This window comes from Mustela nivalis (assembly GCF_964662115.1).
Source record: "Mustela nivalis genome assembly, chromosome: 1".
NCBI lineage: Eukaryota > Metazoa > Chordata > Mammalia > Carnivora > Mustelidae > Mustela > Mustela nivalis.
Window position 1 is genome coordinate 105,868,768 of NC_139020.1, and position 18,398 is coordinate 105,887,165.

Consider the following 18,398-nt stretch of genomic DNA (forward strand, 5'->3'; position numbering starts at 1 on the left):
CATAGGGCTGTGTACTACCGTGAACAAAACTGCCCTCTGTTGCCCAGGGGATGGGTTGGATGAAGGTAAGGCGGGCTGGGGCGATGAAACAGAAGGGACACAGGAGATCTTTCTCTCTTTCTTCAATTTTGGAGACGTTCCTAGAAACCGAAGCTATGAAGTCAGATAATGCTGGATTTCATCCCTCCCTGTGGCACTAACTAATTGTGGGTACTTGGGCAAGTCACTTGACTCTCTGGGCACTGGTTCCCATCTTCCCAAGGGGCTGCCGGGAGGACCAAAAGGTTGAAAGCACAAAGAACAATTTGCATAGTCCCTGGCAGACCGTAAGCGCTCAGTGAAGAGTAGCTGTAAATATTATTGGGAATAATTCCTGCCCTTATCTCCGTCACATGGCGCCCTGACTTCTGTGGTATCCCCAGAGCGCTCTGGGTCTCCCCTGACCTGCCCACCCACTTGTGGCCTTCTGTACTGCCTGTTCCTCCTACCCTGACTGCCCTCTGCTGGGGTCTTGTCCCTGCCCAGCTCCCTTTGCCCACCACTAGATGGCAGGATGAGCCTTCCATTAGAAAGGTTGACATTGGCCTTGACCCACTTGGATTTCTCCAGGGGCTTTCACTGAGAACGAGGCTCCAGCAGACAGTTAAGATGGTGCATAGTACAGCCCTTTGGTCTCTCTCTTTTAGGCTCTCTCAGTCCCCCTCCAAGGTCATTTCAACAAACATGTGCTAGACACTGTCTTTGCACCTGGCACTGTGGGATTAAGTGCCTCCTCTGTGCCTACTTTGGGATTAAGGAAAGGAAAGGAAGAGCCAGGGTATTATCCAAAGGCTCCAGAACTGGCCTGACCCAGCATGGAGAGAGGCTTTCGGGTGGAGGGTGAACCTTTCACAGAAAGAGGGCTCCTGCCCCAGGAGCACAAAGCACTGCTCTCTAGCCCAGTGGTGAGGAGAGCAGAGCCTGGGTCTACGTGCTTCAGCAGTTGGCTTCAGTGTCATTCTATCTCCTGCCCAGGGACCCTTCCAACTCTGTACACCAGAACTGTACAAGGGGCAGAGACAATTTCCCCAAAGGAATTCAGAGCATTGGTAGGAAAAGAAAGTGCATGCTGGGCAGCCCCTCCCCCCAACTCCCCCACCCCCCAAACTGTGCACTCTCCAAAGTCACTGTCCCCTGTAATAGAGTCAGCTCATGGGCTCCCTGCAGAAGTGAATAGGAAAACAACAGCATGGATTTTAAAAAACTCCAGAGAATAAGATGTAATCGAATTTCTGAAGGAAATACTGAGTGGCCTGTTGCAGGAGGATTAGAAATGTACATCCCTTTTGACTTGGCAATATCACTTCTAGGGAGCTATTTTAAGTAAGTAAACACAAGTCCTGATACAAATAAAAGTTGCAGCATTTTATATGGAAGTATTGTTCATGAGAGTAAGAAAATGGAAATAATCTAAATGTTCAGCACTAAAGGAATGGATAAGTAAATAATTGGATAGTTTTAAAATTTCCTTGAATTTCAAGTTCTTTTGAAAGACCCGCGGATCCCCTTACCCAAGAATCCAACACTGCCACTGGATGCAATCAGCAAGAGGTTCTTTATTGTTACGCAGGCGCCTGCGGGTGGTCAGCGCGCACCTGCGGGTGGTCAGCAGCTCCTGCTAGCTGAGCACCCCGGGCTGGGGTGGTGCCGGGTTTTTATAGACAGGTACAAACAAGTTTTGGGTGGGGCGCAACTGGTTGGTGGACAGTTTGAACTTTTGAAAAAGGCATTCGTGGAGTTTGCTGATTGGCTTTGGGGACCCGCTCGCACGGAAGAGAGAGGCGGGAAGGGGGAACAAGCTGATTGGTTCTGAGGGCCCGCGCACGGGAGGAGAGAGGCAGGGAGGGGGAACAAGAAGGGGGAAGGTAGGAATGCCATCATGGCGTCTTCTATTAATTCTATAAGCTAAACAGTTACAGAAGGGCAAAAGAGCAATTAGTCACGCAATTAATAACCTAATCTACGCCTAAAAGCCAGCGGTTCACAGAAAAGCAAACAAGCGGTTAGTTATCCTATCTATCTTCCAGGGGAGGGGTCTTTCATTCCCCCCTTTTTCTTTATCATGGATAGAATCTTATATCCATTCGTCTTGTTCCTGCTCTAAGTGGGGTGCAAGGCGCCAGCTTTTGCTTTCTCCTCAGCCAGCCTCCTGCTCCTTCATTTCCCCCTGAACAATCTTGACCCTGAAATCTTTAAGGGGGTTGAAGGTGGAAGGTCTCATCTTCTATAACTTCTTCATGCTGAATAGGGGCGTAGAGCTGTCCCTACCTGCTCGGGTCAATATTGATCAGGGAAGGAACATATAAGGGAGTTACAAAGGTGGAGGCAGCTGAATCCAGTGCTGACAGTGAAGAGGCGTCCTTGCGCGCGACAAGGATCGTCTGTCGTGGCGAAGTCATTGTAGCAATGGAGTCTCGGCACCAAGTAGAGAAACATGGAACAAAGCAACATATTAAGATTAATAACGCGATAAGAATGAAAAGCCCGAAAAAGAGATTCGGCCATAGTCCTCCTTCAAATTAGGAACTTAACCATTTACTGAGAGAGAAGGATCTTGTAGGGCCTTAATCTGGGTGTTCATATCCTTTATTATTCCTGTGACATTTTTGTGATAGTCTGGGATGTATACGCAACATTCTGTCTTGATAATTGCACATGTGCCATCCTGGGCTGCTGTCAGGACATCCAAGGCCATCCTATTTTGTAGGACTGCCTTGCATATCTGTGACACTTCAGTATTAAGCTGGGAGATGCTATTTAGTGAATCATTGAGTGCCTTTGTAGTATATTTATTAAGGGCTTCTACATGCCACATGACATTCTCTAGTCCCGCAGATGGAACAAAGATGGATGCTAAGTGATCATACCATTTAAAAACAAATCGTGTCCATCTTTGTTTCAAGTTGGGGAGATTAGCTGGAGTTGTGATGGTTTTAGTAATGCGCCCATGGATCCAGGCAAATCCTAAAGTACAGCGACCTATCCACCCTGGAGGAAGCCAGGGCCACAGGTTGGTTCCATATATCCAGTGGGTTCCGTTTGGAGCTGGCCATCTGATGCCAGGTCACCTTGCCCAATCAGTAGCAAACCGGTCAGTAGCCTGGAGTACTATTACTTGGGAACACATTTCTAGTGAGCCATCCTAGACATCATGTGTTATTTGCCCAAGTACCACTCGTATGATTCTTGTTCCCAGCATAAAACTGCCTTCTGACTGAACTGTCCAATCATGGGTGTAAGACACAGATGTGTATCCCAGATTTGATATATGCCATCCTTAGTATAGTGATGAGGAGGGTTTTGGAACTTCGGCCCATATTGGATTGGGGAGTTATGGCTTGATAGCAATCCCCTGTCCTTCCAAATAGCTCCATGGGCAGGTAGTACCAGGAAAGCATATTTGGAGTCAGTATAAATGTTAATTCTTAGGCTTTGGCAATTGCAAAGTGCTAGTGAGCACTATGGCACACCTAGCTTTTCTTATTTTTTTCTATGAAAACTACTGTCATCAGAAAACCAACTGTCATTCATATTTTTAACAGGGGCATCTTAAATCTGGACAAATAGAGTAAGCAAGATCAATAACTTTTGAACATTTTTGCTCTATAGAGAAAGAAGTACAGTGGTCAGGTTCAGGCATACAGGTAACTAGGTTTAAAGTTTGACAAGTTTTATTTCTGGCATATCTGTTAATGTAGCCCAGTATTTAATAAGTCGGCCTCCATCATCCATTGGTGGCCTTTGGCTTCTAAGACAAATCTGGACCTGATGTGAAGTCATTACAGTCAAGGACTGTTTTCTAGTGAGCTTTGAGGCTCTTTTTATGAGGAGGGATGTTCCATGCTTAGCTAAAGCATCTGTTTGCAATTGCACCTCAACAGAGGTGGCCTCTAGGATAAATATGACTAAGGGATGAAACCAATAAGACGACCTTTGAGTGGTCCAGCCTTAACAATATCCTGATTACAGAGGATCATTGTCAAGTGGGAGAAAACTTGTCAAGAGATAAGGGGAGTCCCCCATGAATCATCCAATCCACTCATAAAGAAAGTGGGGTCATCCATTATCTCCACAAGTCCATAGTTAATCCTATGGAGTGCGATATGGTGGTTTTTAGGCAATTTCATTATCCCAGCCACACATAAGGTGTTAGTTAAGTTATACAATTGTAGGGGAGTCAATCCCATTTTCCAGTTGTTTAATCATGTGCTGTGGGGTCTGCTAATATCCCCACAAAATAATAAGATCGACTAAAGAAGCGATTGTACAACTTCTCTGAAGTTTATCTCAAATTGTTTAGCTTAGGTAAACATTTAAAGACAATCAAATCTAGAATTTAACATTCATAAAGGTGTGTTACTAAAACAATTTTTCTCTCTAAAATAACCCTCATTTCCATAATTACAGTATCAAGCGATGATCTCTCAAAACGTTAAACTTTAGGAAGTGTGTAGAATCTCTAGAATAGTTCTAGCATTTTCCCAAATGTAACCCAAGGTTTATCATTGGTTCAGTAGTACTTCATGAGCAACTTCACATACCTTTAACCTGAGTTAAAGAGATTTACAACTTAAATCTTGTCAACATTTGCTAAAATCTTAGAAAGTTCTAAAGCACATGCCTAAATATAATTAGGGATGTTAAACACCTGATAAAACTGAACATAGAAACTCGTTTTTTCTGGGCAAAGAAAAAAACCATTTACATTTTCTTAACAGCAGATCAATTGATCTAAGAAAACATTGTCCTTTTGAACAGAGAATTTCAGTCTTGTACCAATGTACCTTTAAAACCCATTCATTTCAATCTTAATCCATTCTTGACCATAGCTAAAATTCCTTTTCTGAAGATTTCCCTTCACAAACCTTCTACAACTTTCCTTTGCATTCAGGTTTTGTCCCAAGCCATTTCCTTCTAAACAACCATCTCATTTAGGACAAAATTATCTTTCTTTACCTTCAACAAAATGTATTCCCATTCCTTAAATCTTTCCTACATATCTCCTATTTTCCTACATACAGAGTTTCCTTTTATTTCCATCAGTCTTAGTTACACTAAGCAGAACTTTGTATTCTTAGAAACACCTTTAGTTATTAACCAATTGTGAACTGTTACAACAGAATTCTTCAGGTGGCAAATTTATGAATCAGTTAAGTGGAAAACAAGCTTACCAGCAGATTTAAATACTCTTAGTTTCTTTGCAGTAAGAAGTCAAAAGCACAAACCTACATCCAGTAATTTATGACTTAGCATTTTATCCTGTTTGGTTAAGACCTAGATGTCCACAATTTAATTCCATTTGTCATCCAAGCAAAACTTAAACTTTCAGGTTACCAAAGACTTTGAAAGCTACTTCAGCAATTACCCATTAGAACTTTGAGACAGACAATTAACCATCAGTTTAGTCATTTCTCTGCTAACAAATTTTAACAAATAACACAAGCTTATTTGACCTTCAGTAAATTTTGAAGTTTCACATTTACTGCTGATAACTTAAAAGACAGGTCTTAATTAAACCAACAAACTTAACTTAGTTCCAATAGTGATTTATGTTCCACCTGGGCCCACTCCACTTTGAATGTTTACCTGAGACATGCGTGGGAAGATCTGGAGTGGGGAGTGTTAGGTCCAGGGGTGCTCTTCTTGCTCCTTTACAGTGGAGAGAGAAGGAGCCGTGGTGCATGATCTAGAGGCCAGTCATGCAGGCTGCACACACGTTGGTACAGAAACACGTAAGGGGGAAACAGAAGAAACAAAGTGCTACCAGGAGGCAGAGAAAAGATTACCAGTTTTAGAACTCATAAGCCCCAACAGAGGAGCAGAGGCCATGCTTTCCCACCAGCAAGGGGGGAGGGGTTAGGCAGTCCAAGTCAGGCCAGAGAACACAAGGAAACTTCCCCGAAACAAAGAGAGTTTCGGCAGCTGCTTGGGAATATTCCTTATAGTCTCTGTCTCGAGTTAGACCAACCCCAGTTGGCTCCAGTAATAGCCATTTACATGGGAAGTGAGTGAGGGAGAAGCCCCCCACATCTATTAGGAGAAACAGAGAGAAATAAAGCCAGAGTCCCCTTAAACAGAATGTAACCTTCATGACCAGTACAAGGAACATATATCCACATTTAAAGACATAACATGGAGACATGCATGAAGACATACATTGTTGGCCTCCATTCGGAGTCAAAGAAAACACCAAGGACAATAAGCAAGACACACAAAACAATTAACAAGAAGGACGCTGCGCGTTCGGTACAAAACCGAAAATACAAATTCAACCGGCCCAGGGGAACCATGAGGTCTCCCTTTGGCGGACAGAACCAGCCCAGGGGAACCAAGAGGCTCCTCTGTGGCGGACAGAACCAGCCCAGGGGAACCAAGAGGCTCCTCTGCGGCGGACAGAACCAGCCCAGGGGAACCAAAAGGCTCCTCTGCGGCGGACAGATCCCTGGGGCGTCCCCCAGGGTGGCAGGGGAGAAGTCCGAGTTCGTCAACTCCTTCTCAAGCTGCCTACAGAATACAGAGCAACAACGCGCGCTGTTGTACAGTCCTATTCTGCTACCCGCAGAACAGGCAGAACAGAGGCCTCACAAGACGAGAGACAACAAGAACACAAGACAGGAGACAAGAACACAATTACAAAAATTTAGATGCTGGCCAGCTTACCTCCCGGTGGGAGTCAGTTGGATCCGTGGGCAGGAGTCCGATGATCTCGGTGGGACCTCCAAATGAAAGACCCGCCGATCCCCTTACCCAAGAATCCAACACTGCCACTGGATGCAATCAGCAAGAGGTTCTTTATTGTTACGCAGGCGCCTGCGGGTGGTCAGCGCGCGCCTGCGGGTGGTCAGCAGCTCCTGCTAGCTGAGCACCCCGGGCTGGGGTGGTGCCGGGTTTTTATAGACAGGTACAAACAAGTTTTGGGTGGGGCGCAACTGGTTGGTGGACAGTTTGAACTTTTGAAAAAGGCATTCGTGGAGTTTGCTGATTGGCTTTGGGGACCCGCTCGCACGGAAGAGAGAGGCGGGAAGGGGGAACAAGCTGATTGGTTCTGAGGGCCCGCGCACGGGAGGAGAGAGGCAGGGAGGGGGAACAAGAAGGGGGAAGGTAGGAATGCCATCATGGCGTCTTCTATTAATTCTATAAGCTAAACAGTTACAGAAGGGCAAAAGAGCAATTAGTCACGCAATTAATAACCTAATCTACGCCTAAAAGCCAGCGGTTCACAGAAAAGCAAACAAGCGGTTAGTTATCCTATCTATCTTCCAGGGGAGGGGACTTTTCAGGGCAGGGGTCTTTCACTTTAAAACTAGCATTTGTGGGGTGCCTGGCTGGCTCAGTGGGTTAAGCCTCTACTTCCACTCAGGTCTCCATCTCAGAGTCTTAGGACCCGGCAGGCTTTGCGCTCCCTCTACCCCTCCCCTCACTCACACATGCTCTCTCTTTCAAATAAGTAAATAAAATCTAAAAAAACAAACAAACAAACAAACAAAAAAACCCAAAACGAGCATTTGTAAAGAATTTTTTACAAAAAAAAAAGACTTATTATGTTTTAAGTGGAAAATGTTAGATGTGAAACATTATAGTGAGCTTGATTCCAATGGTGTAAATTATACACGTACATAGTAAAATCCTGAGGGGAAAACCACCAAGATGGTAATAGTGGTTTTTACTGAATAGTGAGGTTTTTGGTTGACTCCTTTTCTCCTCTTTTAAGCTTCTCCTTTCTTCTCATTTTTCTTAGTAAAAATACATTAATTATATGTTGAAACTGTATGAGAAAAAAGGTAACTTTAAAAATTCAATAAATAATCTAAAAAAACAAAACAAATGAACAAACAACAAAACCGAAACAGAATCGTAAATACAGAGAATGGGTGCTTTCCAGAGCAGAGGGTGGGGGGAGGGGCAAAATAGGTGAAGGGGGTTAAGGGGTACAAACTTCCAGTTATAAAATAAATAAATCAGGTATTTATAAAATAAATATGCAACGTACAGCATAGAGAACATAGTCAATAATACCGTAATGACTATGTATGGTGACAGACGGTAACTACACTTATTGTGGGGATCATTTCATAATAGATATAAAGGTCAAATCACTATGTTGTACACCTAAAACTAACATAACATTGTATGTCAATTAAACATCAATAAGAAATAAGTAAAAAGTAAAATTTAATGAAGAGCATAGATCAACCTAATGCTTCCTTACATCATGGCAAGCTATAATAATTATTTATGATTATTCACTTGATATCATCACTGTGCTCTGAAACTGCTTATATGTGCTTTCACAAAGTCTTTGTATCAATGCTCTCCACAAGACTATCTCCTCAATTTACAGAAAAAGAGATACCAGGTCAGAGAGTTCAGCTATTTTGCCCAAACTCATACACTTTGAAGGTGACAGAGCCAGGATTTAAATTGAAGTCTGTCCGTCTCTGAAGTCCGTGAGCTTTCCACCATATCAGAACTTTGACCAATGCAATTCTCAAGTTATGGAAGGTTTGGATCATAATGTTCATCCTGAATTCATTTGTTTGGCATTTGGGGCCCATTTGTTCTTAGAAACAAGGTGGAAGCGCTAGCCGGCCACACTGTATATAAATCAACCGTCCAGAAGTCAGGGACACCTCGTCCAGTCCTACGCTCTGAAACCACAAGATTCAGTAAGATGTCGCTCGTCGACCCTTTCACCCAGATGAATAATGAAATTGATGCTAAAGTGAGGACAAGGCAGTACTTGGGGGAGTCACGAGGAGGGTATCCCCAAAGCTGTGTATGTGTACAGAGAGAGAAAACAGAGCCAAGGTATGGCTCAGGGTACAGGCAAAGCCCATGAGGTCTGAAAGGCCAACTGGGAATGCACCCAAGAAAGGGTGGCTGGGCTTGAGAGTGGCAGCCCTGTGTGGAGACCCAGGGAGCCCTCAAGAGGTCTTGGGGGGCATCAAATCCAAGGGTTCCCAGGAACCAGGCAGGTCAATGAATGAAGCAGAAGGGATATCATCAACAGGGAAGTGTGGGGACCATGGAAGTGAGAGACCGTATACCCCACCTGCAGGCACGAAGAATATTTAACAGAAATACAGGAACACCACTGGTAACTGACCTCACCTGTTCCTTAAGCAATGATTTTCTGACCCCAAGTTTAACAGCTCCAAGTTCCAATGTCATGGAAGGGTAGGGACCTGGTGAAGCTGTCACGGCTGTGGGGAGAGTGCTGGAAGATGCAGGGAAGGAGCACAAACATGGTTCCAGGGTCCCCCCATGTCAGCAATGGGGAAATGTCGGGCGAGGGCTTGTGGAGGTCAGGAGCTTGTTGGCACCAGCTGCTCCTTGTGCATCATTACAAACGAAGATTCTCTCACTGCTTCTTGCAAAAGTTTGGCCCTGGAGAAAGAGAAAGAGGAGAGGAAACAACCTGTGTTGAAAGCTGCCCTATTTCGTAGACATTATTTCCTTTAGCCCCATCATTGCCCTGGAAAGTTGGTGTATGTGGCCAAGACTAGGTAGATGGTCATTAAACTTGTTTCCTCACCTTCCCGGGTGGACCTCGGTTCTAAGTGTTCTTTGCAATTAATTGCAGCCACGTACCTGTGCTATAGACACTAGCCTATGAGTGGAAGTGCTGTGCGATGTTTGTAGGCTTAGAATAAACGTCTTCCACTGCCCACAGTCCTCCATCATCTTCCTCCCACTTTTGCATTGACACCTAAAGAGCCTGATGACCTGGAGAGCCGCGTTTAGAAAATGAGGAAACCAGACAAAGGACCCAGGCATGTAACTCCTCTCCTGCAGGAGAACAGCCTGCAGATTAGGAATACCTGTTTTGTACTTTATGTGAATTGGAAATGAACGTCAACAATGTTAGAGCCAAGTAACTTTGTGTGTGTGTGTGTTTATTACAACAGCTAGCATTACCTGAACCAATATGGTGTTTTTATGCCCATTTTATAGCAGAGAAAACTGAGGCTCAGAGAGGTCAAGTAATTTGCCCAAGGTCACACTACGGAAAATAAATGAATTTGAACCCAGGTTTATCCAGCTGCCAAACCCAAGCTCTGTCTGTAACAACATACTGCTTCTGAGGTAGCCAATAAATTCTGTAGTGTTTAATTTGTGGTTTCTCATTCTATTATAACTAACCTACTCACCTCCAAATTTGATGGGTGCCTTCAAAAATGCAAGCAAGTGGACAGAAACACGGGGGCCTGGGGGAGGGCTGGATCACCTCCCTTCAGTACCTCCTTGTGGAGGGTGACTTGCAGAGGTGGCTCCCAGGTCTTTCTCCTGAGAGCCAGGAGGGGCCGCTGACAGAGCAGAGTGTGGCCTGACAGTCCTGGGGAAGAGTTTTGATTCCCAGTGGCACTCTTGCTTGGTCCCCTTGTTCATTAACATCTGTGTCCCTCCAATTTGGGCTCTGGCTTGAACTCTGTGAACTGCTCAAAGAGGCTCTTGCTACCTCTTTGTTCAAACAGACAATGGTTGCAATAACAAAGAGGAAAATCAGATGCAGGTGAAAGTTTATTTTTAACATTTCCGAGGCCAAATGGGGATTTAACATGAAAATCAGAGCCCTCACTTCCGCCTGCCCTCTCCAAAAGTGGCTGGGGTCCTTCTGGCTGGCCAGGACTCCCACACACTTGGCCTCCTTCCAAGCAAGTGCTCCACTTGATGAAGTCGACCGTTCAGGCCTTCTAGGGCCTTCTTTTGGCCAGAAAGAGATGTTTTGTTTGGAGATGGTGTTAAACTTGGGCCCACACAGTGTGATAAGCTTAGGAAGGCATGCTGGTCTGGCCGCCCCAGATTTGTGAGGTCTCTCTACATTTTAGTCAAATCAGACCGAAGCCTGAATAAATGTATCACAAAGTTAAAATTCTTGGAAGCCATTAGGTAGAAAGCTCGTGGGAGTAGGTCCCTAGCTTGTGCCTCCTGTGGGGCTCCCCTAGAGGATTGGTGGTTCTGGTGAGAAGCAGCTAGGCCCACGGGGCCAGTCTTCTGGGAACACCTAGGTTAGGCAAAGTCACTGACCATGTTATGTCACCCTCATGACCCCTCCCAAGGCCAGAGTCATTCTTACTGTGTTTGATTGGTGAGGAACCAGCAGCTCTAAAACACGAGTCAGCCTCCTAGTTATAGAGCACACCTAAGTGTAGCTGATTCCAGAGTTCGTCTTCTCGCGTTGTCTCATAGCGGGGATGAACATTAGCCTTCTCTCCGCGGGTTTTCCACCTGCCACAGGGAGGCAGAAACATGCAGAATCGGCTCTGTGCTTTCTCTCTCGGGAGAACCCCAGCGGCCGCAGTTTCCCTGCAGAAACGAGGCAAAGAGAAGTTGTGGGTTCACAGCAGCCACGATTGAAATACAATGTTTCAAGGAAGAAAAATAAAAAATAAATGGCGTGTTCTTCTTTTTGTGTGCTTACTTTAAGCAAAATTGGTTTTCCTGTATAAATGGCTTTCCTTTCGGATTCAGTTCTTTCATCGGCAGGTCTTGGGGCAGGTACAGACTGTAGAGAAAAGGAAGAGGAGAGTCAGCAGTCCCAAGAGCTAAGCACCGCCTTTCTCTAGGACACTTGGTGAACGTGCCTTCCCCTGCTTGTATTTTAGGATTTTCTTGGTAGAGCAGAGAAAAGATGGAGTGACTGCTGGAGGGAAGGGAGGAGCAGAGAAGGGCAGGGGAGGAGGGAGAGTGAAAGAGGACATCTGGGCAGGACCAGGGTTGGCTTTAAAACCACCTCCCCCAGATGGATTGGGCCGCCTGGGGCAAACATTGGGCCATAAAGCCTGGGAAGGACTGTCCCATTGTTCCATCCAGCTCTCCTCGCCATCTAACTATTTCCTCTCTGCTCTATGCCTTCTTAGACTGGGCAGTCCCTACCCACTCCTGCTGCTGCCCCGTTCACAGAAGAGTCACTCATTGAACCTCCACCTCCAGCTGGCACCTCTCACTCCACACTGCCCTCTGAGACTCCGTTTGCATCACCAGCAACTTCTACAAAGCTCAACAAGGCAAAGTGATGGCTGGATCTTCTCTTACAAACCAACGTCTCCTTCTTTCTTCCCATTGTTAGAGGGTCATTGCCAGTGTCCGGGACCCCGGGGCTGGAGTTCAGGTCCTTTCCCCTGAACTCCCACAGTCCGTCATTCGCAAAGCCCTATCTGTCCTTTCTTGTGCATGCCTCCTGTGTTTCTTCATTTTTCCTCACTCCCTCTCCCGTCCTAGCCCAGAGTCTCGCACCTGCCTCTTGCACCTGCTTCTTGCCTGGTCTCCACATAGACTTTCCTCTCCAAACTGTCATTCCACTGGGTGTCGTTTATTATTCTTTCATCAGGAGGGCATTCACTGAGGACCCACTAGGTGCCCCACAGCGTACTAGATGCCCGATGCATGGCGAGGAAGACAAGCACGGTCCAGCCGGGGAAGAAGGCAGTCATCAAGCATGTATGGTGATTTGGGGTGAGTGTGGTGACGGAAGAAGTGCAGGCAGTTGAGAAGGCCCACAGGTGGGGTCCTCGTCTACACAGGGAACTGAGTGAGGGGAGCCCCACAGGTGCCGACCATGCTCATTGTCATCCCACAGACCCTTCTATCCTGTTTTACCAAAAATTGGCCTTCTATTCCTTTTGCTCCTTCAGGTTTGCAATGAGCTGAATGTATCCCATCAAAATTCATGTTGAGGGCACCTGGGTGGCTCAGTGGGTTAAGCCTCTGTCTTTGACTGGGGTCATGATCTCAGGGACCTCGGATTGAGCCCCAGGTCGGGCTCTCTGCTCAGTAGAAAGCCTGCTTCCCCCTCTCCTTCTGCCTGCCTCTCTGCCTACTTGTGATCTCTCTCTCTCTCTCTGTCAAATAAATAAATAAAATCTTCAAAAAAATTCATATGTTGAAACCCTAATCCTCAATGTGATGTTGTTAGGTGGCGGTGCTTTCGGAGGTCATGAGGTCATGGGGTGGAGCCATCAAGAATGGGATTAGTGCCCTTGTTGAAGGGACCCCAGACAGCCTGCTCACCCTTTCTGCCATGCAAGGATCCCACAAGATGTCAGCAGTCTGCAACCCAGAAGAAGGTCCCCACCAGAACCAGACCAAGCTGGCCCCTTGACCCCAGACTTCCAGCCTCCAGAACTGTGCGGGGTCCACTTCCAGTGTTTATAAGCCGTCCCGTCTGTGGTGCTTTGTTATAGCTCCCCGAAGAGGCTGAGATGAAGCTCAACTCTACAACGTGAGACTCCAGACTTTCTCTCCTCAGGTCAGCCCTGTCCTCAGAACTCGCTGATGGTGGTAGAAGTGGTAGGAGAGGAACAATGGCCACAGCAACAAAGTGGCATGAAGGTCATCCAGGCTCCAGCGCCCCCTTCTCAGGGCTTCTCCCCCTTCTCACTCTTCACAACATTCTCTGCTAAGGAGGGACTGTAACTGTCAGCGCTGACACAGGAAGAAACTGAGGCATGTGGGCTAAATGGTAGACTCTGGTTTCAAAACCTGGTGGCATGGCTCCAGGCCCGACACATATGACCATACCACCATGGCCATGTGGATCTTGGCTCTCTATCATACCCCATAAAATCTTTTTTCCTGTCCTCTGTCTCCTGGGAATGCCCTTATGCTCTTTCTTTCTCTCTTTCAAGACTGAGGGGGGTGGGGGGAGCAGAAGGAGAGAATATCTCAAGCAGATTCCATACCCACTGTAGAGCCGGACTCAGGGCTCAATCTCATGATCCTGAGATCATGACCTGAGCCAAGCCAAGATTTGGACTCTTAACCAACTGAGCTACCCAGGCGCCCCCTCTTCTCCTTTCTTAGCACACCCTATGCCTTTTACAAAGCCTCCCTCTTTGAGGGAGGGGCTGGGTCTGGACTCAGTTCTGTGTTCAACTCCCTTCTCCCTGACTCTCAGTTCCCCCACCTCTGCAACGGGACTGTCACTCTCCCGAGCACGCCGTGAAAATAAGGATATGAATGTGTTCTGCAAACTGGAGAGTTGTACGCAGAGGTGAGGTAATCAGCATCATTTTTGCCTTTTGTGTCCCCAAGTTGGTCAGAATATTTTTCCATACAGTCTGTACTTCACTGTGATGAAGTTTGCTTGCACATTCCCACATGACTTCATCTTTCTAAACCTTAGCTCTGTCATCTGTGAAATGGGCATAATACCATTTGCCTTCTAGAGTGATTCGTGGGGATTAAACGCAATAGTTTTTCTAAAGGATTACACAACTGATAGCCACATGAGAATGTGCATCGCATGCCTCCCAAACGTTGACTTTTCTCAAGCTGCTGGGGATAAATTGCTTTTGTCTCTCACTGAAAAGCCATCTAGAATCATGCCTCTCTCTTTCTCCATTTTTAAAATAAACGAATGACACCTGTCTTCTCTCAGCCTCATGTAATTCAGCATAAACAGCGGAATATTTACTTAGCAAAGAAAACCCCTTTTCCCTCTCGTCTTGCCTGTGTCACACACAATCACCACCACACGCACCGGCAGCCGCCCCAAGCCCGTTCCCCAGCGGCAGGACATTTTGTGAGCACAGCAGTGCTCTGTGACCCTCCGAGTGCTTGTTCAGCTGGAATTACTTGCGTCTGGCACAGACCTTCTCTTTTGATTTTGGCAGAACTTCAGGGAGTGAAAAAGCTGGGTTAGTGTGAGGGCTGGGATTAGAATTTGAGACTCAACAGATCATACTGTTAACACTTCTTCTCTTTGCTAACTTTATGAAGTTCAAGAAAAGCTTTCTGGGGAACAGCATCGGTTCATTTGCCAAAAGCTGAGATGGGCCAAGGAAGATGTAGTCAGCATTTGGAATCTCCTTGCCTTAGAATTTAACAGCCAAGGAGGGAAGAAGGATGCGCCGGGGAGCTGGGGGCCTGGGGGGCTGAGGGGGTAGGGGTGTAAAAGGGATTTGGAAGGATTCACAATGCTGAACAGGTTTGGCTCCTTGTGCTTCCACCCCCCCTAACATCTCTTAAGCCGTCCCTTCCCATCCTCCTCTAGCACTGCCCCCTGTCCTGGCCCTCGTCACCCTCACTAATGACAGCGATACTTTCCGATCTGCCTTCCCGTTCCTCTGGTTCTTCCTAAACACGGCTGTTAGGTTTTTTTTCTACTTAAGATCATCCAAAGCTCCCCAGTGTTTATCTGGGTGACCCCAGACTTCTCTCTGCCCCCATCACATCCCTTACTGAGCACAAACCTCTCAAACCTCCAGGTATAGGTCCGTGCTATCCCACTGTGGGCCAGTATGGTCCTGTCTTGGAGCCTTTGCCCTGGCTGGCCTCTCTGCCTGGACTGCTCTCACCTGGTCCCCACCTTTGCCAGGTGGATCCCTCCTCACCCTCGAGATCATAGTTCTAATATGGTTCTTTCTGGGAAGCCTTTCTCTCTTCCTCCAGGCAATGCCGAGGCAGCCTCCTCTCTCCTCCGTGGGGCCATGTACTGCATTTGTTTATGCGTGCCACCCGTGACTTTGGGGACAGGACTAAGCTTTATTTATGTCTTCCCCATCCCTGCCTTGTGCCTCATTCAGTGGATGCTACTTTATTTAAACGTTTGAAAGCTGATGGGACAAACTCCCATGATGCGATAGGGAGGAGCAACAGCAGCTATCCTACTCTGGTTTTCTTTCTTCTTTCTTTCTTTCTTTCTTTCTTTCTTTCTTTCTTTCTTTCTTTCTTTCTTTCTCTCTTTCTTTCTTTCTTTCTTTTTTTTTTTTAAATTTGATTTATTTATTTGACAGACAGAGAGAGATCACAAGCAGGCAGAGCGGCAGGCAGAAAGAGAGGGGGAAGCAGGCTTCCCATCGAGCAGAAAGCCCGATGCGGGGCTCAATCCCAGGACCCCGGGATCATGACACGAGCCGAAGGCAGACAGATGCTTAACCTACTGAATCACCCAGGAGCCCCACTACTCTGGTTTCCAAAGTGTGATCCCCAGGCTAGCAGTAGATAGCCCAGGAAAATGGCCAGAAATGCACATTTTAAGACCCTACCCCAGATATCCCGAATCAGAAGCTCGGGCCGTGAGCCCTGGCAATGGCCACCAGGTATTCTGATGTGCACTGATGTCCGAGAACCACTGGGCCCCATTCCCACAAGAATGAAAACAAAACGCCATAGTGGCTGAAGGAAGGAGCAATGTTTGATCAGAGGATAAGGAAACTTAAGAGGTCTTTCTAGAAATGACAGGTGCCAATGAGAATATGGAGAAAAGGAAACCCTGGTGCACTGTGGCTGGGAATGCAGACTGGGACAGCCACTGTGGGAAGCAGGATGGAGGTCCTTCAAAGAATTAAAAATAGAACTACCCTTTGATCTAGGGATTCCTCTACTGGGTATTTACCCAAAGAAAATGAAAACGCTAATTTGAAAAGATAGGTGCATCCCTATGTTCATGGCAGCATTACTTATAATAATCAAAATATGGAAGCAACCTAAGTGGCCATCGATAGATAAGTGGATAAAGAAGAGGTGGCATATATCTACAATGGACTAGTACACAGCCATTGAAGAGAAGGAAATCTGGCCACTTGTGACAACACAGATGGACCAAGAGGGTATTATGCTAAGTGAAAAAAAAGCAGACAGAGAAAGGCAATATCATATGATTTCACTTATATGTGGAATCTAAAAAAGTAAACAAAAGAAGCAGAAACACACTCATAAATACAGAGGACAAACTGAAGGTCGTCAGAGGGAAGGTGGGATGGGGGGATGGGCAGTGTAGATGAAGGGAAGTAAGAGACACGAACTTCTAGTTACAAAATAAGTAGGTCATGGAGATGAAGTGGGGAGTAGGAAATAGAGTCAATATATAGTCCACACAGGGACTATAGTCAACAATATTGGAATAACAGTGAGTGGCGATGAATGGAGACTACATTTACTCTGGTGAGCATGGGGTAAGGTATAGAATTGTCAAATTACTATGTTGTACACCTGAACTAATATAGCATTGCCTGGCAATTATACTTCAATACTCAAAAAAAGAGAGAGAAAAGAAAAGTTTTTTGAGGTGGGTCTTGAAGTTTGGGCAGGTGGCTTGAAATGACTACAAGTTCACGCATAATATTATAATTAATTGTAATACTGTAAATATAAAAATCTCTTACCTCAAAACATGACCTTTTTAATTTAATTTTATTTTTTTAACCACCGATCTTTTCCATTCCTGGTCCATGAGAAAGCCTACACTTTTTTTTTTTTTTTTTTAAATAACTAACACAAATACAATTTTCTAGTTTACTTTTTTACTTACCAGTTTTCTTCCTGCTACACTGTAGTTTTTCTTATATAAGCGTTTTGACCACTCACAATGAATGACTTTGGGGAAATTCATTTAAAACAACTTTAGAAATTATCTACGGGCTCATCACTATAACCTAATCATCATGATCATTTCCTTCTAGTCCTTTTCCCGTGGAAATTGTTTACACAAGAAGGATGGAAGCAGAGAAGTATTATCCACACGTACTTTACATCCTAGCACGAGCATTCTTCTTTGTTACTGAGCTGCTTCGTTCTGCACGAGAGGCTAGCAAATCAATGTATCATAACTTATTTAACCCACCTTCTAGTATTGAACATTTTGGTTGTTTCCAGTTTCTGCTATGATAAACATTTTTGTGTGTGAAATACTTCCTCCCACATTTTGAGTTATTTCCTTAGAATAGATTTCCAGAAGTGGAATTACAGGGTCACAGGAAGAAACTCTTTTATGGTTCTTCATGCATGTGGCCAAATTCCTTCCAAAAGGTTTGTACCAATTTATATTGCCACCAGCAATGTGTGACAGTGCCAGTTTTCCCACATCCTTGGCAGTTTGGAGCATTTTAATTAAAAAAAATTTTTTTTTTTTGCCAATTTAACAGGGGAAGAACTTCACCTTGTTTTAATTTGCATTTTTATTACTTTACCTAATGTTACTTAATAAATGTCTTGCCATGTTGCTTTAGTGTTCTTAATATGTTCCTTTATGGTTGCAATGTCTTTTTTATGGTTTAGGTTTGATTTTAGTGGTGGGCATTCCAGTTTAGAGACCACCATGAGCCAGAGTGCAGGGTCAGGCAGCTCAAAGACAGCCTGTCAGGGACTGGACTCGTTCTCAGCACCTTCCTCCTTCTGGGTTCCCTATCTTAGTAACTGGTACCCCTAGCCATGTAGTCATTCAAGCCAAAGCCTGGGTGTCATTAATGACTTCTCCCTGCTCTTCATCACCTACATTCGTTCAATAGCCAAGTCCTCTGAATTGCTCTTGAAACCCTACTGCTACTACTTGAGTTTAGGCTATATCATCTCTTTCCAAAAATGATCGCGGAAGCCTTCTGATGGTTCTTGTTCCCATTCTCGACCATGCTTCACCT